The sequence below is a fragment of the Lacerta agilis genome, chromosome 7 (assembly GCF_009819535.1).
Source record: "Lacerta agilis isolate rLacAgi1 chromosome 7, rLacAgi1.pri, whole genome shotgun sequence".
Lineage (NCBI taxonomy): Eukaryota > Metazoa > Chordata > Lepidosauria > Squamata > Lacertidae > Lacerta > Lacerta agilis.
In genome coordinates this window covers 17,565,859-17,592,276 of record NC_046318.1, presented here as the reverse complement: position 1 = coordinate 17,592,276, position 26,418 = coordinate 17,565,859, and the positions used below count along the sequence as shown (strand labels likewise).

General features: G+C 42.6%; 2 long non-coding RNA genes across 2 annotated transcripts; one reads left to right on the top strand and one right to left on the bottom strand.

Annotated features, from left to right (window-relative positions):
- Positions 1-2,349: 2,349 nt before the first annotated feature.
- On the top strand, positions 2,350-3,468 carry LOC117049368. Its single transcript, XR_004426973.1, has 2 exons — positions 2,350-2,479; positions 3,301-3,468. It is a non-coding gene; the product is annotated as an uncharacterized LOC117049368 (long non-coding RNA).
- Positions 3,469-19,880: 16,412 nt separating this feature from the next.
- On the bottom strand, positions 19,881-23,610 carry LOC117049378. Its single transcript, XR_004426978.1, has 3 exons — positions 23,532-23,610; positions 21,150-21,256; positions 19,881-19,972 (listed from the first exon to the last, which is right to left on the bottom strand). It is a non-coding gene; the product is annotated as an uncharacterized LOC117049378 (long non-coding RNA).
- Between the last annotated feature and the right edge of the window lie 2,808 nt (positions 23,611-26,418).

The following is a 26,418-nucleotide window of genomic DNA, read 5'->3' as shown; positions in this document are numbered from 1 at the left end:
TTTTCTCTTTAATCCAAAAACAGAAAACAGCGTAAGTCATTGAATTTACCAAGTGCATTATCTGAAGTGCCATTTCTCTATATTTTCATGTATATATGCATGTCTTTTGTTCAATAATGAAACAAACAGGTTTCATTTTTGCCTTTTCTTTTCCCCTGTCAGGATCTGAATGCGAGAGTTACATCCCTCGTTAATGACTCATCCCTGCTAATCTCTATTCTATTCATAGCTTCGCACTGTCTTCTTGCCACAGCTTCCCTTTGCCGAAACCTATTGTTTCAAATAGGGGGAAAGGCTGTTCTGAGCTCCTGTGGTGTGAGGACATTAGAGTGCCTTGACTCCCCCATCCCATCTTACCTGCAATCATACCCTTCGAAAACATCAGAAGAAATTGAAGTTGGAAGAAATTGGAGGCATTTAAACTGAGGCTGGATGGCCATCTGTCAGGAAGTCTGTGGCTGCACCCTACATTACAGATCTCACATTGAGCAAGGATTTGGACAGTATGCCTCTTAAGGATGTGTCTAACTCTGTAACTCTGGGGTTCAAGTTAGGGGGAAATGTGCCATAAACAAGTTTGCAAAGGTACATCTGGTTCAAGGAAATGTTGTTTTGAAGCTGGTGTGATTATCTGACTCAGCATGCTAGCCACATCATATTGCTCCCCAAAACTGTGCTCTAAACATTGGTCTCCTATTTTCAACAGCACACACATCTTGGAGATTAGTGTATAGAAAGTTAAAAGGCTTAGAAAATCGTTTAACTTCATGCACCCCTAAAACCTGCATTAGGAAGGCACATATTCCAAAAGACAGTGAAGAATCCATTAATTTAAACATTAAATGAAATATAAAATCATAGAATCTTAGAGTCTACCACCTCTCGTGGGAGTCTGCTCCACTGCCAAACAGCTCTTATTGTCATAAAGTTTTCCCGAATGCTTAGTCAGAATCTCCTTTCTTCTAACTTGAAGCCATTGGTTCAAGTCCTATCCTCCAGAGTCCTCAAGTCCTACCTTTCCAGGAGAAAACAAGCATGAGCTCTTCCACATGACAGACAGCCCTTAAGATATTTGAAGATGGCTATCATATCACCTCTTGGTCTCCTCTTTTCCAGACTAAACTTACCCAGGCTCCTTCAAGGGCTCCTTTTGAGGCTTAGTTCACCTTAATCATAGACCCTTAATCATCTTTGCCACCCTCCTCTGCACACATTCCAGCTTGTCCACATCCTTCTTAAATTGCAGTGCCCAAAATCGGACACTGTATTCCTGGTGTGGTCTGACCAAGGCAGAATAGAGTGGTACTATTTCTTCCCTTGATCTGAACACTATACGTCTGTTGACGCAGCCTAGAAAAGCATTAGCTATATACTTACTATTACTGCTGCTTCAACAATATTTGAAAGCAACCCAATGAAAAACAGTTCCTTGGGTGGCTTCCAGTAAAAACAAAAACAATTCAAATGCAAAGTAAGACACATTAGCATAAAATAATATAAGTGAACACAACAGGAAAACCAGCACCAGACCATGAAAGGGCAGATCCCAGGTAAGCTGAAAGAGGTCCACCAACATAGGAGTGGCACCACCAGATGACACTTTGTCCAGGTTTCAAACAAATCTGGCATCAGCTCTATCTATATCCCTTTGTATCAGTAAAGGTTGCCCGTATCTCTCATGCTCTTGGGTAACCTTCTTCTCCTTAAAATGGGAGTTGGTAAATTTTGGCTCTCGATATGTTGTTGGGCTGCAACTCCTTCCTGGCAGAGGGAGAATGAGTTTTAAAAATAATAGTCTACTCTGGGTTGCCAGGTCACGTGACTGAGCCAGCCTAAGCCCCCATCCCTCAAGTCCTGCCTCCAAAATGCCTGGGGGGCGGGGCGGGCTTATGCTTGCCTCAGCTCATCTAGCTGAGCTGGAATGAGCAAGTTACACTGGTGTATCTTCAGCTGAGCTGGGTTGGAGGACTTACTGGTAATGCTAACTGAAATGAAGTTCTGCTGCATCCTAAGCTGCTCATCTCATCCGATCTTGCCCCCTGAGTCTATCTTTTAAGAGGCTTCTTTGCTGGCCTGGTTGATCTGACCATATTCTTCTTCTTTAGCAGGCCAGGGGCATATAGACTAACTCCTACTAATACATGCAGGCTTCCGACAGGTTTCTGGCTGGGAACAGGAGGGTGGACATGATGGGCGTTCAGTCCAACCTAGAAGGACTGCTCTTATGTTCCTAAATCCCTAATAGTCACGCCTCAGTTTCTCAGATCAGGGCCCACTGCAAACCACCTCTTTGGAATATTCAGCCTTGCATATAAGTATTGGTTGTTATTTCTACAGGATTTTGTTTCCTACATAGGACACGAACCTGAAGATGGACTCCCTGGCCATGGTTCAAGCACTCCTCGAGACTGTCACTATGGCACAGCAAGCCCGAAAGAAAAAGCTTGGCAGGAGCAGAAGCTACATAAAGTGTCTGCTTGTAAGTATTTAAAGTGCAATTAGTGTTGGTGTCCATCATGAACCAATTAGATATTATCATCCTTGCTTCGTTACCACCATAGCCTACAAAGCTCCCTTCCCACTTCTTGGTGAAATGCTTGATGTTCCTTGTATCTTGTGCCAGACTATCGTGGGGTGACTTAACTATAGTTTGTTAAGGGTGCTGGGAATTACAGTTCTGTGAGGAGTAAACTACAATTTCCCAGATTCTTGGGGGTAAGCAATGTGCTTTTAATGTATGGTGCATGTGCTGAATGTCTGGGGCTGAGTTGTAGGAGTTTTCATTTTAGTTGTGGCACTGAAACAGAACTTCCCACAAATTCCAAATTTTGGCTATGTTTTGGAAGGTTGCCATCTGATTTTACAGTTGTGTTAAGAAAATCCAAAATCCAAAATCCATCCTGAGGAATCTAGTTCTTGGGCTAGTTCTTAGTTCTTACGAAACATGAGACACAATCTCCCCTGTTTGTTTAGATTCTCTCTCACACACTCCACCCTCTGAAAATCCATGGTTTGTAGCCAACTAAATTTTACTCAGAGTAGATCCACTGAAATTTATTAGTGGATCAAAGTTAGTCTACTCTGAAAATGACTAGGATTGCATATTGGTCAATATGAGAAACAACATAAATAACGACTTTAACTGTTGAATGTATGGGCTCACAGAATATTAATTTCTTAAGGAAGAGAAGCAAACTCTTCCTCCTCCTCCTCCTCCTCCTCCTCCTCTTCTTCTTCTTCTTCTTCTTCTTCTTCTTCTTCTTCTTCTTCTTCTTCTTCTTTTATTGCCACTTGGTGCAGGAACATTCCACAGCAGCAGACTTCCTTTATTTCTCATCCAGTCCCTGTGAGAGCAATCTAAAATCTGTTTCCAGTGGTTGACTTGCAATATGAGTGAAGACGAAGAAATGGCATCCCTGGAAGTGAATACATATTAATAAAGCTGACAATCTCGCATGAATTTCCAAACTGACTAGAAACATTTCTTTCTTTATCTTGGGAAGAAAGAAGATACTGAAATTACCTATACAAATCCCAGGGAAGTCTTAATGAACACATAAGAACAGCAGGCCAAGAACTATAATAATGGGCTGAATTTTAGTCCCTCACTGGGATTCCATCAATGCTTATTGCACCTGTGAGAGGGAAAGAGAAAGAGAGAGAGATCTTAGCACTGTACGCTGTGTCAAGAATTTTGAGAGTTTAATTAGAATGGTAGACTTGTGGATTTAGAAGGAATCCTGTGGGCCATCTAGTCCAACCCCCTGTAATGCAGGAATCTCAACTGAAGCATCTGTGGCAGATGACCACCCAACATCTGCTTGAAAACATCTGCTTGAAGAAGAGTTCACCACCTTTCATGACAGTTTGTTCCATTGTTGACGATTCCCTCTAATAGGGTCTATCACCTTGCAAGAAAGGCAGGACTTCCCCCCCAAAAAAAAAAAATAAGGTAGTGGCTTATGCATACTCAGGGAGCAAGTTTATAAATGAAAATAAAAAGTGGGGAAGTGGAGGGGAGAAACCTTTTGAAACAGCCTGACAATGATCTGAGCTTCCAAGAGGTATGGAATAGTATGTTTTTGTGGGATGTAAAACTGCAGTCAAGTACAACATTCCTACAGTGGACATGTTAGGGGATGTTCTGTACCACTCAGGAGAAGAATTCCTGTTTCCTCATGAGCTGGGACAGACGTCCACTACAGGTGACTTGAAGAGGGTGTGGTCTGTTGTTACGAGCATGGATGAGCACACGGCCTCCATGTTCTGATCAGTGTGTGTTCTCCATTTTGTGTCCCTAAGAATTAGGAACTCGGCAGTCACTTGAGACTATTTCCCTTATGGGACAATTCATGCAGATATATAACCTAAGCCTGCCTTCAGGGATCTATCTGTGAACCTGAAAGAATCTGTGAGTAAACAACTTTTATATTAAGTTTAATCAGATTCTCATGTCTATTCTTTTTAAGAGGGATTAGAAGGGATCTTACCAGGGATCTTAAGTAGTGAGGTTCAGACGAGCCAGCAACAAGCTAACCGCTGCGTAATTTAAAAAGGGGGACGTTTGGAACTCTGCTGGGATATGGAACTTGCTAGCGCAAGTTAGGAAGGATATGATTAAATAATATATCCTCTCCTGCCTCCCTAATCATCCCCACAGTTTTCAATTAGGAAAGGTGGGGTAGAGAGAATGAAAGAGCCCACTGAACACAGGGAGAAATCCTGCAGTAAGATCCGCTGGGCTCAGTGGGTTTGGGATCCAGCAGATCTCTGGCTGAGTAGGGAGGTTTCTGGCCTGGGTGGGCTATGTTGCCAAAATTCCCCATCCTTAGATCATTCAGAGATACACTAACGTTATTTCACTCATCCTGTCTCAGCCTGGACCCAGCCAGCTGAGCCCATCCCAGTGGTTCTTGAGTCAGTGTAAACCCTGAAAAAGGGCGTGCAGTAGTGGGACCAGAGGGGGCTCATTAGCTTTTCTGCCTCAGCTACCAAACTACCTTGACCAGCTTTAAGAATTATGCACCTTAACTTGTGGGGAAAGAGCAGCAAATGCCCTAAGCAGGAAAAATGTCTTGGGCCAGCCTTGCTGAAGCAGCTTTTATCTGCAGAGTCGATAAAGACAGCTGTGTGAGAGAGGATCTTATGGAAAAACCCCATCAAAAGAAGAATGGATGATGAAATTGATGGACTATGCAGAAATGGCGAAGCTTACTGGGAGAATCAGGCACCGAGAGGACAATAAATTTAATAAATAATGGCATAACTTTATAGAGTACATCAAAAATCACTGTAAACAATTAAAAACATTAGCAGGGGTGACATAGCACTTGTAATTTATAATGACAAAGGAGAAAAATGGGAATGTAATAATTTAGGTAAATGCAATTACATGCAGAAAAGGGTAGGAAATTTTTGGAAGCCCAATACTATGGTATTAATGTAAACAAGTGTGTGTGCGCACAGAAAATTATTTTTGTTTTGAAATTTTGTGTGTGTGTGTGTGTATGTGTAGGGTCCTGCAACTTCAAATTGCAGATTTTACACCTCGATTGTTTTTAAACTGGCTGGGAGGGCATGTGGAAGTCCGAGAAGAAGAAAACCTAAAACTAAACATAGCATGTAGGAGATCTTATTTCTGTGTCATCCACTGCATGTATGCTACAAGCGTATATCCAGATCGTTGGGGAAAGCCCCATGCAGTTAAAAGGAGAACTGCATTGGAAATGGCACTTTTTTTTTTTCCAGTAACCACTTTTCTATACTCGGTGGATGCAGAATGTTGGAATGCGGCCACAGAACCTAAATGTTTCAGCATTGTTAATTTATCAAAATGGGAAGCCTCTGCTTGTGAAATCCTAAGGGGAGAAACATTTCCTGAAAACCTCTACTTAACTTGGAGTGGGGGTGTGGGGGACAGGTTATTTTTCAGTTCCCTCACATGACCTATAAAGGGATGGAAGTGAGAAATGACGGGTTGGAAGCAGACAAATTTTATATACTGTGGGACCCGTGTGGCATAGGGTTTTCTCATAGACTGGGGCACCTTTTATCTTCAGGTCTGGAGTTCACATGAGGGTCAGGCTGGCAGCGGGCAAACTAATTTTCTGCAGGCAGATGGTTAGTGACCTTTGCAAAGGGGATTGGTGCTTTTAGCCTATGGACTTAACGGGCAGCATTTTCCCCCAGAGTGGTCAGTAAAGGCTACCCTAGTCAGCAATCTGAATGCTAAGGTTAAGGTTGCAACGTGTGAACTTCCCTAGTACATTAAATGCTTATTCTTCCAGGACATTAGGGAAGGACATCCTTAGGCACCTTGGTAATCACAACAGTCCAAAATTCCCCCCACTCCCACTTCTGCTAATGCTTCCTTTTTGACCTCACTGTCCCCTGGAAAAAAATAAACCTCTTTGAAAAACTTCAAAAGTCTTAGCTGAAGCCACACTAAGATCCTCAGTTTTGATCCTAACTGCTTATGGATGTGCAACGCAATATTGGCTAATTTGTCAGCATGTCTGCAGACAAGGGAAAAAACCAAATGTCCCTCTGTTTTGCCACCCTATGGGGTTGATCAGTGGTGGCTGGTTCCCCATGGGACTGGTGGGGTTGATGGCAGGGAGCCCAGTGCTATTTTTCTAGAAAAAGATGTGCTGGAACCCACGCTTGTACTCTTATAACGGCAATGGCACCAGCCAGAGAGGTGCTGGAACTAAGTTCCTGTGAGTTCCAGCTGGATAAAAAGCCCTTAGAGAGCCAATCAGGAGGTGGAGCCAAACTAATTCTCATTTTGTTCTCTTCCTCCTCCCTGCTGAGTTCTAACATGGCAGCACTGAGACAGTGTGTCAGGATGTTGTCAGCAGGTTTTCATATTATACACAGCTCTTCTTCAGGCTTTGATTATGAGAGCAAAAAAAATGAACATCCAATAGTCTAGATAGAAACAACTGGGTAGTCAGGCTGATGGTTACTTGGTTGCAGAAGTTTACTGGTCATTGCTGTTGGCATGGAGATAGTCTAGGTTGAATGCAAATATCCCATTCTGATGTCATGTGTGATGTCACAAAGAGGATATGCTTTAAGTCTTGGTAAAGCCAAAAACAGGTAACAGTCAGACTGCATCTCAGCTCTATCAAGATGGATCTCCATAACAGGTAGTTTTATTTGGGGGATATATTAACTCTTACTATTGGGGGAAAAGTTTTAGATTGGTTTGCCCATTTGTAACCCATCAAGTTGAGGCCAATGAATATACAGTCACAACCCTGTACCCATCAAATAATCAACTTGATGTGTGACTTTGGGACTGATTCATACAACCACATTTCTGTCTTCCTCCACCCTGGAAGAGTCAGGGTGGGGAGGTGGTCCACCATTCCTCCTCCTCTGCCTAGCCCCTGACACAGTGCTGAGAGACATTGCCACCTCCTGGAACAGGCAGCGTCACCCCTGGACCGGTGTAAGAAAGAAGGCAGGCAAGGGAGGGCAGACAGAGGCTGGTGGGACAGTGTCCGATTTACCAAAAAGTATCTACCTCTACTGTGAGTGGCAAGACAAAGAGGTGTTTTGGCTATTTTTCAGAGGTGGTGGGGTGAAATAGGATAAATAAGGTGCTGTTGTGTTTTTTTTTTTTTTTTTTTTTCTCCCTTCGATGTTAATAATGGAATGTACTATGACCAGGGCTTTTTTTCAGCCAGAATTCACCGGAACTCACTTCTGGCACCTCTCAATTGGGTACCTTTGCCATTATAAGAGAGCAAGGGAGGCATACATGGTGAGTTGTGGGACTTCTTTTTCTAGAAAAATAGCACTGAGTATGACTGATCATCCCTAGTGAAGCACTGTCTCCTTCTAAGCATAAAGAGGGAGGGAGGGAGAGATGCTGGCTTCCATATTCTCCCAGAAATGCTTGTTTGGTAGGCATGTGGCATAATTCCTTAGGTTGTCACAGTGTTGTGGAGGGGGAGTGGTAGCAGGAGCTCTTCTCTGGCCACTACAGGAAGGATCATGCAACAGTTGTTATTACAGTTGTTATTATTTAAGAAATGAGAGAATGTCACCAAAAACGACATTCTTACAAAGGAAGGTGGAGCAGGAGAAGAAAAGATCAGCTGCCACCACCATGGTCAGCTCTTAAGCAACTCTTTCTCTCTGACCCTCTTCCTCTGCTGTTATTGTCTTCTTCTTCTTCTTCTTCTTCTTCTTCTTCTTCTTCTTCTTCTTCTTCTTCATAAGCCTGCAGCACCAACTGAAACATGCAAACCTCCGGTGCTTTTTCATACTGAGAATTCTAACTCACAGCCGTCCGTTAAGTCCTCACATAGCAGTTAAACTACCTAACTTTCACCAGAACAGACAGAAAACTTTCCACATCACATACATTACAATACAAACGTCAGGACACATTACACAATGCCCATTAAAACATAATTAAGACAAACAGGATTTTACAGCCATCTACTGTTACTGGTATCTTCATGACTGTGGGTGCCATAGATTAATTGTACATTGGAGCTAAAAGAAGTGATAGCAGCTTCCTTCCCGCTGCTCCCCCCCCCCAAAGTAATTTTAAAATAGCATGATGTGGACAAAACTTTTAAGTCCCATTTCCATGGGAGACCTGAACTAAGTGTCCTGCAACTGGGTGCCCTCTTCAGGTTAAGCCTTCTGTTGTTGACATGGGTGTTTTCAATGGAAAAGGACAGAGCTATTACCAGATGCCATGCCATCAATGTCAGTAATCTCCATTTTGAAGTTTCTTCAGATAAGCAGTCAGCCCTTCACATAGCCCCTTAGGAAAGATGCTACAAAGGCAGAACAATGCAGGCTGTCATTGGAAATAATAGCGAAAGCAACCTCTTTTCCTGATGCCTAGATTCAAATGTGCAGTTTTTGGGCAGGCGAGCTGAAGCACTCAAATGTGCAGCCTGCAGAAGCTTTCCTTATTTGCCCCCTGCTGCAAGACTTCATTGCAAAATGACAACTTGCACAACACATGAAAAGTGTCACTCATGGCACAATATTTCAGGGGATGTAAAAATTTCATATGGAAGCGCAATATCCCAGGGTCTGAAACTAGGAATCATCGTCCATCAACCTGTGCTGTAAATAATCATTAAATGCAAAATACCCTCTCCTGTGGCGGCATATAATAATAGCATTGCTGTCCTTTTATAAGCTCGAGTCTGGATCCCAGGTACATTTCAGTCACTGAAAAGTTGCCAATTCATTTCTTTTATGTGTTTTGCTCATATGGAAATGAACAGAAACAGACTCCAACAACACAGAATGGCCGTGCTAAGATGAGAGTTGAGCCTTTATTTCTTACAAAACAATATTCTATTTTTAAATATATATATATTAGCTACTGGAGAATTTCAGTCCTCCCCTGGAAAAATACTCAGCAAAATGGTCTCACCAGTTGCACCATCCATGATTTTTAGGCGTAACTGTGGATCCGGTTTTAATATTGTTTTGTAATATTGTTATGTACCACTCCAATCTCTGAGCAGTGCAAGATTCCAGGTGTGCATACCAGGGTTTATGCTCCCTTTTGGACAATGAGATACAGTGGAGACTGTGGTGTTTTTATGCTATATGGTTTATATACAACCTGTGCCTACTCTGGAGGGAGCTCTGAGCATCACATCCCAATTGGTGCCAGCTTCTTCCAAAAGAAGCAGCATCCCTGCCCTGCATGTGCCCGTCCCCAACAATGGTCACATCCCACCTGTTCTAACCTTGCTAACCTAAGCTCTTGTCATTTGTAACACAGAGAAGCCCCACTCATCTGCATCCTCACACCTAGTTCTTTCATGCTAAAGGATCATTACACCCAGGTTCTCACCTCAGAGGAAATTAGGCTGACTCCATTACCTTTGAACCCATGTTGACTTCACAGGATTAAGGATGTGTGACACACTGTCCAGCACACAGGGTCTGACTTAATTAGCCATCACAAATGCTAATTAAAGGATTGTCAGGGACTATCTTACATGAGTCTGGCTATTACCTCTAAGGAAATTCACACTGACACTCCCCAAACCTTATTTAAATTCTAGTACCTCTAAATCTATAACAATATCTTTATATTGTAGGATAATATCATAGAGTTTCAGTATGCTGATGACAACTTAGAGTGTACACACTCAGAGAATGACCTCTAAACCATCCTAAATATCTTCATAGAAGCTTACGAAAACCTTGGCCTATCACTCAACATCCAAAAAAACAAAGTGCTGCACCAACAAGTACAGAACAACCCCTCTGCAGCGCCACAAATCCAACTCAGTGGGTAATGTTGGAAAGTGCTGATCACTTCTCCTACCTGGGCAGCTATCTTCCACAAGAAAAGATGCTGAAATCCAGCACCGCCTGAGCTTTGTGAGTGCAGCTATCTCCCAATTGAAGACCGGGACATTTGCAGGGAAAGCAAAATGGTTGTTTACAAAGCTACTGTACTACCAACCTTACTGTATGCTTGTGAAACATGGACCACTTATAAAGGCCATCTCTAACTCATTGAAAGATTCCATCAATGGTGTCTCCAAAACATTTTACACATCACTTGGGAGGACAGGTGAATTAATGCCAGTGTACTGGAAGAAGAAAAGATCACCAGTATCAAAGCAATAATTCTTCAATATCAACTTCGTTGGACTGGTCATGTTGTGCAGATGACTGATTATCATCTTCCAAAGCAACTACTCTATTCTGAACTTAAAAATGGAAAGTGTAATGTTGGTGGTCAACAAAAGAGGTTGAAAGACTCTCAATGCAAATCTAAAAAAATGTAGTATAAACACTTACAGCTGGGAAACACTGGCCTAAGAGCGCTCCAATTGGAGAACAGCCTTTACCAAAGGTGTCGTTGGCTTTGAAGACACTCAAACTCAGGATGAAAGGGAGAAACGTGCTAAGAGGAAGGCTTGGCAAACCCTCACCGTCATCAATTTCCACCAAGAAACCTATGTCCCCACTGTGGAAGGACGTGTGGATCTAGAATTGGCCTCCAGTCATTATTAGAGCCATGTTCATGGAAGACAATCTTACTCGGCTACAAGCCAAAGAAGAAGATTTTAGGAGGAAACAATGGGCTTAGCCTTTACTCCATCTAGTCACCCTCTCTCAGCTCTTCCTTCCTTCATCTACTAATATGAACTAACAATAGAGTTTAATCTAACCGAAGAGAGTTTTCTGATAAAGGGTGTTAACAAATTCCACCTCCCTGAAAAAACAAGTTCAGCTGAATGCTGCCCACCCCACACAATTATGATGTCCACAAATAGCATGAATTTTTTTTGGAGGCCATTTTAGTTTAGTACTAACTAAACTCCTAAACGGCCTTGGCCCAGTATTCCTGAAGATGCGTATCCACCCCCATTGTTAAGCCCACCTCCGAGTGCCTTCTGGTGGTTCCCTCACTGCAAGAAGTGAAGTTACAAGGACCGTCTCGGCAGTGGCGCCCTCCCTATGGAACACTCTCCCATCAGTTGTCAAGGAGATAAAGAACTCCAAAACTTTTAGAAGGCATCTGAAGGCAGCCCTGTATTGGGAAGTTTTTAATGTTTGATGTTTTATTATGCTTTTATATGTGAGGGAAGCCACCCAGAGTGGCTGAGGAAACCGAACCAGATGGGTAGGGTATTATTATTATTATTATTATTATTATTATTATTATTATTATTATATGTTCCTGAAAGTCCATATACTACTGTTCCAGAGAAGGTGGGCTTCTAGTGGAGCCTTATTTGCCCCTACGGGTTCCCATTGTTGCGCCCGGTGAGAAAACATGGAAGCAGAAAACACCTGAGGCTTCTGGCTTCAGAGAGAGAAAGATTTATTATTCTGCATGCAGAGGTACTTGCGGTGTTCAGACATCCAAGCAAGTACAAAACTAGTCAATTTTCAGGCAGTTCTTATAGACAGTTCTCTGGCTCTCTTCCCACCCCAGAAAACTTCCTCTTGTCCATATAAGGAACATTTCCTGTTGTACATATAAGGCAAATGACATTTAGCCAGAGTTGGTTCATGCACACTCCAGCAAGGCCACCCTATCTCTTGACCTAGGCAACAGTTCCTCTCTGCAAGGACAGTTCTACTCTCTGTGTAAGGTCTACTGTTATCTCCAGACACTTTAGTCATCATTTCCCAGTGCAATGTAGATCAGAGTTCACAGCTTTACAGAGCAGTTTCATACAGAAAAGCTTAAGAAGTTCTTTTATACTTAATACATTCACTGGACTAACAATACATTCAGGTGAATATATATAGGTTAGCTAATTAACCCCTTCCACTAGCACAGGTATTCATCTATCTTAATTTTAACCTGCTCTTCTTGGAAGTAGTTCAGGGTGGTGTGCAGAGTCTTTGTATGGTGTACATTGGGTAAAGGCTGTAGCTTTGGCACAAAGTCATACCTCCATGGTAGAGCATCTGTTTTGGATGCGGAAGGGCCCAGGTCAAATCCCAAGTAGAGATGGGAGAGAATCCTATCTGAAATCCCAGACATTTGCTCCCATTCAGGTTAGATGATACTGAACTTGATGGACCAATGGTCCTTTGTTCCTGTTCCTGTGAAACAATGTTATCTTCACAACTATCCTGTGAAATAGCTTAGGCTGAGTGATAGTTACTGACCCAAGATCATCCATTGTGTCTCATTGCTGAGCAGGGAGTTGAACCCATTCAGCACTTTAACCATTACAGCACACTGTCTCCGAGCATGGGGGAACCAGGTTTATTTTGCTTTGTTTAAGCATTTATTAGCTACATTCTCAGTCCCCAGTGCAGAATCCAAAAACAGCACTCTGGTTAAAACAAAGAAACAATTGCAAACCGCGAAAGATGCATAAAACTGCAGAAATACAAAATCACCCATAAGCAGCCGCAGTCAGAACAGAATAGAAGAGAATAAAGCAAATTCAAAACAAACACAGCAGTTAAACACACATCCAGTTTTCTATTAGGAAACCCATTTGAAAAAAGCCACCTAATAATAACTTGACTTTAGAAAACCATCAGCATGCAGGCTGATGGAAGCCCCACTAGCAGGAGCATTCCATTAAGTGGTTGTCTTGACAGAAGAAGCCAGGCTATGAAACCCCTGCAGTCTTCACCTCCCAGAAGGGCAGGATGCATCGCAGAACCTTCACTGCAGATGCAAGGAAAGAGGAAAGTGCATATCAGGGATGCTCCCCGAAGTCCGCAGGCCTCAGATAAGTCTGAAAAAATCAGAACCAGCACTTTAAATTGAGCCTAGAAGCAAAGTCAGAGAGCTTGAGCTAAAATAGGAATTGTATGCTCTTTGAGACTTGTTTCTGTCTGGAGGAAGGCCACAGCTTCTAACCGCAGCTTCCAAGCCACCTTCAAAGGTAGAAGGCAGCCCCTTTGGCCTGTGCTTGCAATGCCTATATGGAAAGAAAGGGGTTTATTGGGTAGAACAGAGAGCACAAGTGAGAGAGGTGGCATAAAATCCCTCGGACCCAAATGAGTTTTTCTTCTCAGGCCCACAGTACTGTGAACAGCTAGATCAATAACTGAGTGGCAGGAACTGTTCGCTGAATGCCCCTTCATCCGAGATATTTTTAGAATATTATCGAGAATTTGTATCAACTAGTATCCTGATTCTGATCTTTCGATGCTGGGAGTGGAGAGAGGAAGCAGCTGCCAGAACAATTTGTTTGATTCAAAAAAGCAAGCAAACAAGAAACTCTTGAGCGGTGTTCTTCACAATGGAGAGGTGCCTCACTGACTCATCTTCCATAGGACATCTTTTTTATGCTGTTGATCTGGCATGCACTGTTTTTTTGCAGAATGTGAGATAGAAGCTTCGGGCTACGGTTTCTAAAAGAAAAGATTTTTAAGTGCTAATAATAATAATAATAATAATAATAATAATAATAATAATAATAATATTTTTTACTTCCATCTTGTAAAGAAAGAGTAATCCTGATGGCATTACCAGTGGCCAGCAAGAATTTCGATTGAAGGCATGGAGACTCCCCAGATTATGTGGAAAACTCATGTGGTTAAGATAGCATCTCATTCAGTAGTTTGGTGAAGTTGCAAGACTGAGGTTCTCTTAGGCTGCAGTCCTATACAGTAAGACTGCAGCTTACATGGGAGTTGCATTCCAGAGATGGCGCCTAAAGCCAAAATCCCTTATAGTCAAAGCACCTGGGATACAATGGTGAGTGGGATTGCCAAAGTCTTTTTTCCTAGATGTCTCCCCCTTTCCCCCCTTTTATTTTATTTTATTTTTTAAAAAATTGCCAAGCATGTAAAGTTAAATGTGCACAACTTAAATGTGCCTACATGGACTTACCGTATACTGATTTGCCTGTCTAAGTCATGTGTATGACAGAGGGAGATATGCACTTGTGTAGATATATTCGTGTGGCTGCATACATGTGAAATTTGTGCATGAGAGTGTGTGACTGAGTTACATGTGTGTCCAGTCTTATGCCTGAGTTAAGTGTGTGTGTGTGTGTGTGTGTGTGTTTGTGTGTGTGTTTAGGACAATCAGGAGTTAGCTGGGGACACACTTTGAGCATTGCCCATAGCATCACCACATGCAGCTTACCAGAGCGTTGCCCATCTTTCTCTGTGACGAAGCTTGTGGGCATCTGGATTGTGTGGAGCACCTAAACACACATTTCCCCTACGATTGCCCTACTCACATGTAACATGCAAAGGGACCTATTGATAAATATAAACATGGAGTGTTTTAGAACAGAGGCGGCCCATCTATGACCCTCCAGAAAGTAGCAGACTTTGGGCTCTCAAATTTCAGCGGCGCCCTGTGCGACACAAAAAAATTGGTGCCCCCTTGCCTCTTGGGCTCCGTTCTACAGCATTGTTTTGGTGCCCCTGAAGCATGGCTCCCAGTGCTACCCTAAAACTGCGTCTGCGCTGAACAGCTACCACCAGCACATGCTCCTTTTATAGGATGTGGGACCCTGCCTCAATCTCCTTGCTGGCCCAGTTTGAGATGGGGTCAGGGGACTGCTTGCTCTGAATTGAGGCCTCACCATCCCCTTCCCCTGGTGATGTCTAGGAGTTAAAGCAGGAGCAGAAGTTTCCTGTGAGGAAAAATAATAATAATTCCCCATCTGCTGTCTGAGCTGGGGGTTATGTGCCTTAGTTTTAAGTCAAGGCTAGAGTGCCATGATCGTCCAACTTTAAGAGGATTATACTCTTAAAGTATTAAGATAATGCACATAAAGATAATGAGGAAGGGTTGTAGCTCAGTGGGAAAGGAAGTTCCCTCCCTCCCGGTTTGTTGGTGAGCGTTGCTGTTGCGTTGCCAGCAGAGGCTCTTGGAAGTGGAGAAGATGGCACTGGCTGAGGTGAGCTCCCGGGAACATGGAGGGGGCAATGGCTGCTTCCGCTGCTGCTGAGTGGCTAGACCCGCTGTCCTGCTTCACCTGCTTGGTATGCCTGGAGGTGTTCAAGAGCCCTGTAGCCATGCATTCAAGGAGCATCTTAAACCAAAAGAACCAGTTTGCGGAGTATGCCACAGTACCCTGTCTCATGTCAGCAGAGCTTTCGAAGAAGGAAAAGCAAGTTGAAATGACAGTGGTAGAGAATCTGCTTTGCATGCCGTAGGTTCCAGGTGCATTCCCCGACACCTTCAGGCAGAACTGGGAAAGATGTGCTACCTGAAACTATTGATAGCTTCTGCCAATCTGCATAATCTAGATGGTCCATTGATCTGGCTCAGTATAAGGCAGCTTCCTATGTGCCCATATTCCGGAGAATTTAGCAAAGTGAGGCAGTTCTCAGTAAGAGGTACACCTGGGCTCCAGCAGCCCCATGTCTGTAACAAGGGCTTTTGATTCTGCTCCTTCCTGACCTAGGGATGTTTTCTGCAGTGGGCCTTCTCCTCAACGACCACTTTCCTGTGATAAAAGGGATAAGGGATGAAGTTAATTTCATTAAGCATGAATTCTAGAGCAAGATTTCCCCAGGTGAAGAATGCTTTTAGTTCTCAAATGGATTGTACTGAACATGCCTTGACCTTAACGTTTTCACATAATTCCCCACTCCTTGCCCTCTTCTCAGGAAACCATGACCTCTCATGGTACTCATCAGATTCCAAGCAACTGAAACACCTCATAGCTGGCCCATGATAGTACCTCAGATGCAAAGGACTGACTATTCACAATGGCCCATTCTAAATAAAACAATTTTTAATCATTTGATTAGTCTCCAGAAACCTTGATAATTCCGGACACAATATGTTGTGCCCTGGAGAGAACTTCCTCATTAATTCTTGTCACGATGTGTCGGTAACACAACACAGTAGTGTTCTGGATGTTATGCTGAGAGGAAAGGCAGAAGTTATCTTTAAACATCTGCTAGATTTACTAAGAAAATTGCTTGAATTCTGTAGCATGGAGACATTAGAAGTTTAATTGATAAAAGTAAACCAATACTAGGGAAACAAGTCTTGTTCTCAAGATTCTAGAACCTGAAAAGAAGAAGACAATGCATGTACTTTTGTAACCTAATAAAATCTTTAAAAACAATTATCTTTTTTTTAAAAAAAAACCTCTACCCTATATTTATTATTATTATTATTATTATTATTATTATTATTATTATTATTTTGAGCCGCACCTCCCCCACATGTATATGCAGTGTTGCACCACAAGGCATCACCCCCAAGAGGAGTTCTTATGGAGTGGGGAGATGACATCTGTCAAAACAGCTCCCCTGCTACTAGGACTCCAGGAAGCAGCAAAAATGCTACAGGTATTTATAGTTAAGACTCAAAGGGATAAACACCAACAGCAGGGAGTGCTACCTGAAATCTATCAACACATTCCTCCATTTACAAAACCCACCCCCAAACTCACCATTGTGGGGGAAGGAAAAAAAAAAACATTTTCTGAGACTTATGTACATGAATTTCTTGGATTATTTTAAACCAGACTAAGGGTTGGTTCACACATGATGTGACCTGTGGCAGCAAGGGTGACATGCATGTATGAATGAGCCAACAGTATTAAATATCACAAACAGAAATTCTTCTCTCACATGAGCTCAAAGATGAGCTTCTAACTAGAGTCTACTAACAGCACACCTACACATCCTGTGTTCAACCAAGCCAAATTCAGCTCATCCAACCATGTATAGCTTCCCAGAAGATGCTGAATAAACATCTAGTTTTTGCCCTTCACTTGAAATTGCAAAAACAAGTACCACACAAACCATAATACTCTGCTAGTGTTCTGTGCTGGCCTTAGTAAAGCTGGAAATCTCCAACTGTTGAGTCATCTAGTGGTGAGAAATCAGAGCCTGCGACACTTGCTAAATGTGACCCATAGTTCTTCCTGAATGCTTTACATTTCTGATATTATGCCTGAAAAGGCTCTGTTGAAAGGGTTGTCCTCTGTACATTTCTCAATAAAGTCCCCCAGCACTTTTCTTGGTAGTGGGGGGGGGCACTCAATGTGGTGAGATGCAACCAGTCCAATTGTAAAAGCAATGCTCTAGAAAGAAGCATGGAATGCTCAATTGCTCCGTTCTTCCTTGATGTGATGAAGACATACTATATATGTGTGTGCATGGTTCCAAGAAATTATTTTGTCAAAAATATGAGGGGAAAGTGGTTATCTCGCCAAGTCCTATCTATCCTATGGTATGCTCAGAGAGTATATGGTCACTGTAGCAGAGATAGGAAGCTTGTTTAGTATCTAGTTCTGCAATGGAAATCTACTGTGATTGAGGAGGAGGAACATTTAATTGAGAAGAGCCAGAAAACCAATTACTTTTGATATGCTTTGCATTGTGTGCTGTAAATTGAGGCAAATTTGTTGGTCTACCTATGAGGCGAGACTCTTTTTGGCAGCATTTTCTGTAACTTTGTTTGGTGCACTGTGTGTGGGTGAGGTGGTGTTTGAGGCACCACAGGGTGGAGTTTCCAGGGGTTTACTCCTGCAGGACATCCAATTAGCTAATTGTGAGCTGTTGCTCACCATACACAATTCGAAAATGGATCAGTTGGGCACAGACGCCTTGATGAGGCTGCCGGCAACTGGTGAACCTGGCACTTGTCCAGTTAAGGATGTCCGGAAATATTTGTCCCTTCGCCCTCCTGGGGATGGCCCTCTCCTCATTCACAAGGACGGCACACCTTTGAAGAGGCATCAGTTTGCTGTGGTAATGCGTATGGCAGTAGCAGCATGCGGCCAGCAGGCCAATGAATTCGCACCTCACTCCTTTCGCATTGGGGCAGCTACCACAGTTGCGCATTTGGGCCTGTCGGTAGACAGGATCAAGGACCTGGTACGTTCGGAAATGGCGCTGAGGTGCAGTCAGTAATTGTGTTTTGTTCATTTGCAGGTCCGCCTCCCTTGCACATCTGGATAGTTGGGCACAGCATTGTCCACTGGGCCAGCAGAAGGGCGGCGGAGTCTGGAATTGGACACTGGCTCGGGCTTCCTGAGCATGTGCGGCTGTCCTGGATTTCCAGACGAGGAATGCGTTGGGAGGAGCTTCTCCCAACGATCCAGAGCAGGTTGTCTATTGCAAACATGCCTGCTGCAATGGTGCATAAGAATGGTTAAGAGAGTTTCAAGCACTGCGCGGCTGCAAGAACATCAATGGGGTTCTCCGCACATGCTCAGAGGCACTCTTGCACACTCTGAAAGGCAGGCAGGTAGGCACGCCCCTTTCCGGCCTGGGCTCGCTCCTGCTTCCAGCTGCTGGGCTCCTCCTCCTTCTCCTCACTGTCAGCCCTGAGGAAGGAAGGGTGACAGTGGCAGCAGCATGCTGACCCAGAGGGGCATGCAGGGCTCTGGCCATGGGGATCGCCAGGCTGGCCGAGCTGATCCAGGCTCCCCACTGAGGCATCTGGTTGGCCACTGTGAGGTCAGGAAGCTGGACTACGTGGGCCACTGGTCTGGTCCAGCAGACTCTTCTTAGGTTCTTATGACTGAGTCTGAACATGTGCAGAGTGCCTTTTCCTCCATCCGATTCATAGCTCCTAGAAAGGGGCTGAATCTGAGCATGTGCAGAGTGCCTTTCCTGCCAGCTGATTCATAGTCCCTTGTTCCTGCACCCAAAACACTCCCATGTGCTCTGGCTTGGCCGTGTTGGGTACAGGAGCCTCATGTTGGGGGTGCATGGCATCCAAAGGGAGAAGTGGGTCTGTCTGGGAGTCTGGAGCCAGAATTTCTGACTGATGGGAAGGTATTATTTTGTCTGTTTACATCCCACCACCATGGGGCTCAGAGTGGGGTACATGGCGGTTCCCTGTGGCTTTCCTATCCAGGCACTGCCCACAAGCAGCCCTTCTTGTCCTTATTCTGTTTCCTGGAACAAGTATTACTATTTTATTTTATTTCCTAAAAATTATATTCTGCTTGAAAAGGGGGCGTGGGGGGGTTGACAAAAAAATTCCGCACCCGGGTACCAGTTTAGCTTGCTACGCCACTGCCTCCCATGTGACCAACCTTAGTCAATCACATGAGAATGACTAGAGAACTCTCTAGAATTTGCTTACCAACCAGTCAAATTTAAACACATAGTAATGCATACAAGCATTTACAATTTCAGTGAATTAAATTACTATACTTAACACACAGTAAGTCCTTGTAGCAACACTCTGAGCTGTTTTATGATCTTTTCATTACATCAATGTGGAATTCAAGAAGCCCCAAATGCAGAGATTTATAAGTTTGTAAAATATGAAAATGAAACAATTATTAGCATTGCTGCTCATAATCAAATATCTATTTAATTAAATATATATATATATATATATATATATATATATATATATATATATATATATATATATATATATATATATATATATATATACATACAAAAGTATCCTGGTGCCAAACCTGACAACATTCTTACCTCTCTGTCAGATGGTTAGAGGAGCTTGCCCAGGCATTCTTCCACCAGCAACATTGTCCAAAGCACAAATTATTGCCCTGTAACATTGAATGAGGAACAGCTGCAAAAAGAGGAATGGTAAAAAATAAAAAAAATAAAATAAAAATCATTGGAAGAGAAAACACACACATGTAGACTGAATGATCTCATGAGATTTTGCCCTGAGGCAAGTTGGATGGCATTCTTGATAACAGGTTCTTGCCAAGAGACAAACTATATTTTGCCACTGAGGAGGCAACTAGAGATGTTCTGTTCAGAAAATCTTGATGTCTAGCTTATTCACATTGGTTTTTTCCTCTAATTTCTCTCTCACTCCTTGATCCCGAAAAGTTAGTTATTTTTCTTTAGCCGGTTCTACTAAAAATATGAAATACTCTTGCATATTATCTGCATTTGAAACTGCACTGCGTTTGAGACTACAAGGCAGTATAGGAAATGATGGCTTCTGGTATCCCTGGTTCTATCATGCTTTATGGAAAGCCTGACCTAGTGTTGTATCGTGAGTAGCCAGGGAGGAAATTCTAAGATGGCGTCAGCCTGACACATCATAACTGCCTAAAGATTCATCTGCTTTTATGGTAGCCATCTGAGAGACTGCACTCATTGCATTAAAAATGGCACTTCCTTCTTTCAACTGGGAATTGAGAGTAGGAGCTCATCCAGACTTCCACTTGTTCTACCTCTCTCCTCCAGGAAAACCCAACATTTATTGCAGAATTGGAGCGAATGGCAATTGGCTTTTCTGCAGGCGGACATTTGCTCCGTCCGATTCAGTGCTAAAGAGTGTGTTTTCTTGAGGAAAGTGGTAGGACAAAGAGAAAACTGCTTTCTATGCACAGGACAAGAAGAAATGTAAATGAGCCCTTGGTTACATTGTCTGGCTATGTAGGAATTGGCAGGAAAAAAGAGTTATACGATTCCTAGTGGTGTCTGTCAAGAGCACTTCTGAAGGAGAATCTCTGTATTATGTACTGCTTCAATGCTTTTAACCTAGTAGTGTCAAACTAATAAATAAAGTTCTTGTTTCTCTTACTGGGCTTAACCTCTGCCAAGGAAGTCAAGGAGTATCTCCAGAGAAAGAGCAGCATTCACTCATGTGAGCTCCCCTCTGTAATCTGACTTGGCACAGGTCTACCACCTCAGTGAGAACTAAGGCTTTGAAAACCTGCACAGTTTTCTCTCATTCCACCAAACGGGTTGAACTTGCCTGCCAACTTCATCAGGCAGCTTCCACTGACCTTCGGCAGGGGATGTTTCCTCAAAGCCTTTTCCTCTTCTCTGAATTCTTGAAAGAGGAAACCTTGTCAGAGAGGTAGAGCAGGGGTTTTGCTCCAAACCGTTGAAGCTGTTGGAAAAGAAATTAAGCCTCTCATTGCATATCAGGGAAGGAGAACCGTTCTCCCATCCCTCTAGTCCAATGACTGCATTCAGTGGTAGACAACCTCCTGAGATGGTGCAACAAAGGTCACTCTTGCCTCTTACCTTCGTACAGGGGGTTACAGTCCGGATGTACAGCCATTTCCAAGATGGCTACTTGCTAAAATAACGAAAATAAGGATTAAAACAAAATATTTAAAAGTAAAGGTTTGTATCCTATGTAGTGCTAAGTAAGTACTCTGTCAATGAAAGGATTCCTATTGGGGCAGCAGGACTCCCCTTCCCCTTCTGCATCTGGTATGTGCCCCATGCCCTCCCCGTGCTCCAGGGTGTTGGAAGAAAATGTAGAACAGATTTAGGGGGTTCACAAGGAGAGGAGATGGAGGAAACTCCTGTTGCACAAGCAGAAATCCTTGCGCTGATGGGATTCTTACTTAGTGCTGCATAGGATACAAATCACTGTGAGACAGGTGACTTCTAAAGGGCCTTTTCATTGGCTCCGCTCTGCTCACGAAATGGCTTCCCCAGAGAAGCTCACCTAGCACTCACAGTACAATTTTTAGGTGCCAGAGTTAAACCTCCGTTTTTTACACCAGTTTCCTCTGTGCTGGGTTTCATGCTGATTTTAAAGTGGTTTCAGATTTTGTGTTTTATGTTTTATGTGTGGGTTTTTTTAGGGGGGGAGGAGGATTTTTGCTGTCATCGTTTATTTTATCTTTCTTAACCCCACCCCCTTTCCCTTTGTATTTTACTGTCCAGAGAACATGGTTGGATGACTTGGATTATGAATGTAATGAACGATATTAACAAGGGAAGAGAGAGCTGAAATAAAACAATAGTTCACCACATCCTGGAATTTAGAGATACACACGCAAACCATTACATTAATGATTTGAAGAGAAGGCTCCTGAAGCATACCTAGACTCACCAGAAGATAGGGCTGGCTTTCTTTTCTGCTGGTCAAAACCTCACATTACTCCCCTGTACCATCAAACTTCCCCATCCCTGCTAAGCCACTCTAACTCTTATCCCACTTCTGCACCAAATACTTTGATGTCATAATAATATTCGTCTAAATTTCACCCAAGGTATTGTGGTGCTTCAAAAACCCAGCTTTTCCCAGTATATGAGAGAAAATCACATATGGGATTAAATGTTTGAAAATAATTGTGCCTCGCAGAAATCCTGCTGATAGCTGCTAACTGGCTTTAGGACCAGTGCAGATTTGTTGGTACTCATGGTGTGCAGAGTCATTTCAGAACGGGCTAGGAGGCCGATATCATCTGATCCTAGATTCTACAGGTGGGAAAAACAGATATGTGGCTCCAGTAAGAGATAAGGAAAGAGGGGGGTTTTCCTACAGCAAGCGAGAAAATAAAATAGAATACTGTCACAGAAAAAAACTAAAAAACCATAGTGACTTACTACATCTTGTTCAACAGGATCATATGTCCTTATACTGTCCTTCATTTGAATAGGTATTCCATCCATAGAAGGGGAGTCTCCCAATACCTGTACATTCTAGTGACTTTTTCCAGATACCTTCTACTGTTACTTCCAGGGAATGTGCTCACCCCCTGCATTACCATTTATTTGTTGTCTTAGAAGAACTTGCAGAATATGTTTAAGCCACAACAGGAAGCAGGGCTTTAGGATCTTATCCTGCTGAATTTATTAACTTCATTGTATAGAAGCTGGAAATTAAATTGCTCTTTGGGAGTTGCAGCTGATGTATTCTTAATACGTAAGCTACCTTGGATGAATTTTTATTTGGAAAACCAGTACACCCACATAAAATAATAATAATAATAATAATAATAATAATAATAATAATAATAATACCAGCAGAATTATGCATTGGACATTATTCCAGAGTAGGCTTCTTCTTTGTGGAACAGGAATTCAATAATATGAAGCACCCACCATTCCTATGCTGGATCATCTTCCCAGCCCCCTAACTTGTAAAGCTTAGATCCTCACCATACTCATCCAAATCTTATTCCTGGTTCCTTATCTTCTCCTTCTTGGTTATTTTTTCAAATTCAGAGAAAAAGCTGCTATCAAGTGGAGAAAGGAAATGTGGTTATATGAATCAGTCTCAAAGTCACATATAAAGTTGATTATATGATGGGTACAGGGTTGTGAATATATATCTTTTGGCCTCAGCTTGATGGCTTACAAACTGGCAAACGTTGCCCCAATGGTAAAAGTTAATATATTTCCCAAATAAAACTATTCATCACCTATTATGGAGATCCATCTTGACAGAGCTGAGATGCAGTCTGACTGTTAACTGTTTCTGGCTTTACCAAGACTTAAAGCATATCCTCTTTGTAACATCACACATGACATCAGAATGGCACATTTGCATTCAACCTAGACTATCTCCGTGCCAACAGCAAAGGCCAGTAAACTTCTGCAACCAAGTAACCATCAGCCTGACTACCCAGTTGTTTCTATCCAGACTACTGGATGTTAATTTTTTGCTCTCATAACCAAAGCCTGAAGAAGGGGTGTGTATAATCTGAAAACCTGCTTCCACTGTTAAAGAAAACTATTGTTAAGGACTCGGCATAGGAGGAATGGTGGAGACCTCCTCCCCATCCTGACCCTTCCAAGGAGGAGGAAGAGAAATACGAAGACAGTGTGAGGGATCCTATTCCCCCCCCCCAATACTTCCACAACAGAGACACTCCCTGGGTTTCACTGACAATGAAGATGAATACTTCAGTGTTCACACGGGAGTTGTCTCTGGGGTACCTCAGTGCTCTACGTTTGAAAACCTCTTGCCACCTGTGGGATCTCCCTGCCAGGGTTCCCAACCACCTTCCCTTTAGGCTCACTTGGCTTCACTGTCCAGCCCTCTGTATGACAGGAGAATAAGCAAACAGTTTCCTCTTCCACAGGAAAGCTTTGTTCTCTCCTCTTAATCACACCTCTTAAGGTACGGATACACTGCCAGAGTCAACGAATGTTTAAGCATATTTAACTTTATTAGGTAACTTGTAAACATGGATGTCTCGGGTTACTACTCGTACAAATCTTCTTCTCATGTAATTCAGCTTCGTTATAATATTTCCTGCATCCCTTTAGCAACGGTGATGACCTTTCCTCACATTCCCCAAAGCCTAACCTCTCATTTTCTCTCTCTAACCCTCCACACCCAACTGCCAAACCCCCAACTGCCTTTCAACGGTTGTTCCCCCTCCTTTTAGAACGCTAACTAGCTCCGCCTCTCAGGGAACACCTACCTAACATAGGAGTGATAGGTTAACCCATGATGAACCTGAATCATCAGCTGGCATTATTCTGCCACAGACAGTATAGATTTACAACAGGGGGTTGAGGGAGGTAGCTGCCCAGAGGCAGATGAGGGGGAAAGTTGGGAAATCACGGGAGAGCCAGAACAACACCCAGCTGACACATTGTCATTAGAAAGCATTCCAGACCCTCCATCTCCCATAACTCAGCAAGCCTTAAATGTAGGTGAGCAAAGAGCCCAAAGACAGAGGGCACTTAGCAGCACCCATAGAGGATATGATGTTGATGATGAATGAGGAAGTGGGAGTGATGGGGGTGGAGATTCACTTGGGACAATGCCATTATCCAAGAGGCTGGTTCTATAGCCTCTCACTGTAAAGAGTGAAATAAAAAAGGAAGGTAAGAAACTTTTACTTGTCTTTATAATTTCCTGGGCAACCAGCTGGGAGCCACTGACAGCATCCTGACACTAATGATGTAATTTATCTTCTTGTGGTATTAATACTCAACCATCAGTTCACTTACACAAAAAGAATATTTTTAAGGATCTGATGACTTCTGTTTCAGTGTATCTGAAGAAGTGTGCATTCACACGAAAGCTCATACCAAGAACAAACTTAGTTGGTCTCTAAGGTTCTACTGGAAAGAATTTTTTATTTTGTTTTGACAAAAAGAATATAGCAATGCATTATTGCTTGTGTCCAGGATAATCTTTTCACCCTACATTGTGATCTGAATATTTCTTCTTACTTCTTCTGGGTGCCTTTGTTTTAAGGGGATATTCTCTGTAATATGAAAGTCCATGCAGATCATACAAATATTCCTGATGCAGTTTAATCTTACATACAATCGCAAAATAAATGTGCATCTTCTCTGAACTCCCAATGGTAGAGTTCCTAGTATCACAGAGCTCATAGGTCCATATCCAAGAGGATCATTTCAGATGAGGTGATAAGTGGGAGAAGAGAGATAGAACATGATTGACATATACCTTCTGTTCTGCTGAGCAGATTTATAATTCCTTCCAGTTTGTGAGTTCAGTTTATTTGTCTACATCACAGGAATCTTGTGCATCTTTCCTTCAGGTGAGATATGGAAGGACACTAGCGGGGGAGATGGAAAAGCATGGGGAACAGGAGGAAGTTAAAACAGAGAGTTCTTACCCTTCTGTACCCACTTTGTAGCCTCATGAATAAGGCAATTCTAGATTGCCAAGAAAAAGAGTTGGGGGAACTGAAATGTTGTTCCAGAAAAGATGGAGCCCATTATAAGTTAGATGGAGAAGCAAGATAGCAATCTTCTCTAACACTGGGGTTTACTTCGACAACAAAGCCATTTGACTGATACATAAAATCTGTTAAGTGAGTTCAATTATATTTAAGTAGTTTCCCTGCTCTTGCCAAACACTCATCCTCATGTACACTTGCTAGATTTTGCAGGCACTTTTTTACGATTATTCATCCTGATGTCCGCAAATGGAACTCTATTAATGCTCATTTCAAAGGCCACTGTAAATTCAGACACATATAAACACCACACACAATGCTGAGGCTGCAGAACCGCTTATACACCAGACTATTAAGAAATACTTTTTTTTTTAATTTGAAAAGTAAATCAAGGAACTTTTTAATAGGTTAGGAAGGAAGGCATAAGCATAAATAAGTATCATAGTTTGTCCATTCTTTTAATGGTTTCATTGCCGTCATAAACTAAAATGTTAATAATTTATATTGTGTGTCCTCCTTTCTAAATAAATAAATAAATAAATAACTGCTTGCTGAGGAGCTTAACAGTGTATATAGATTGTAATGTGACTGAGGAATTTACAGCCTTGGGTACTAGGCTGGTTAACATGAGCCAGTGAAAAAT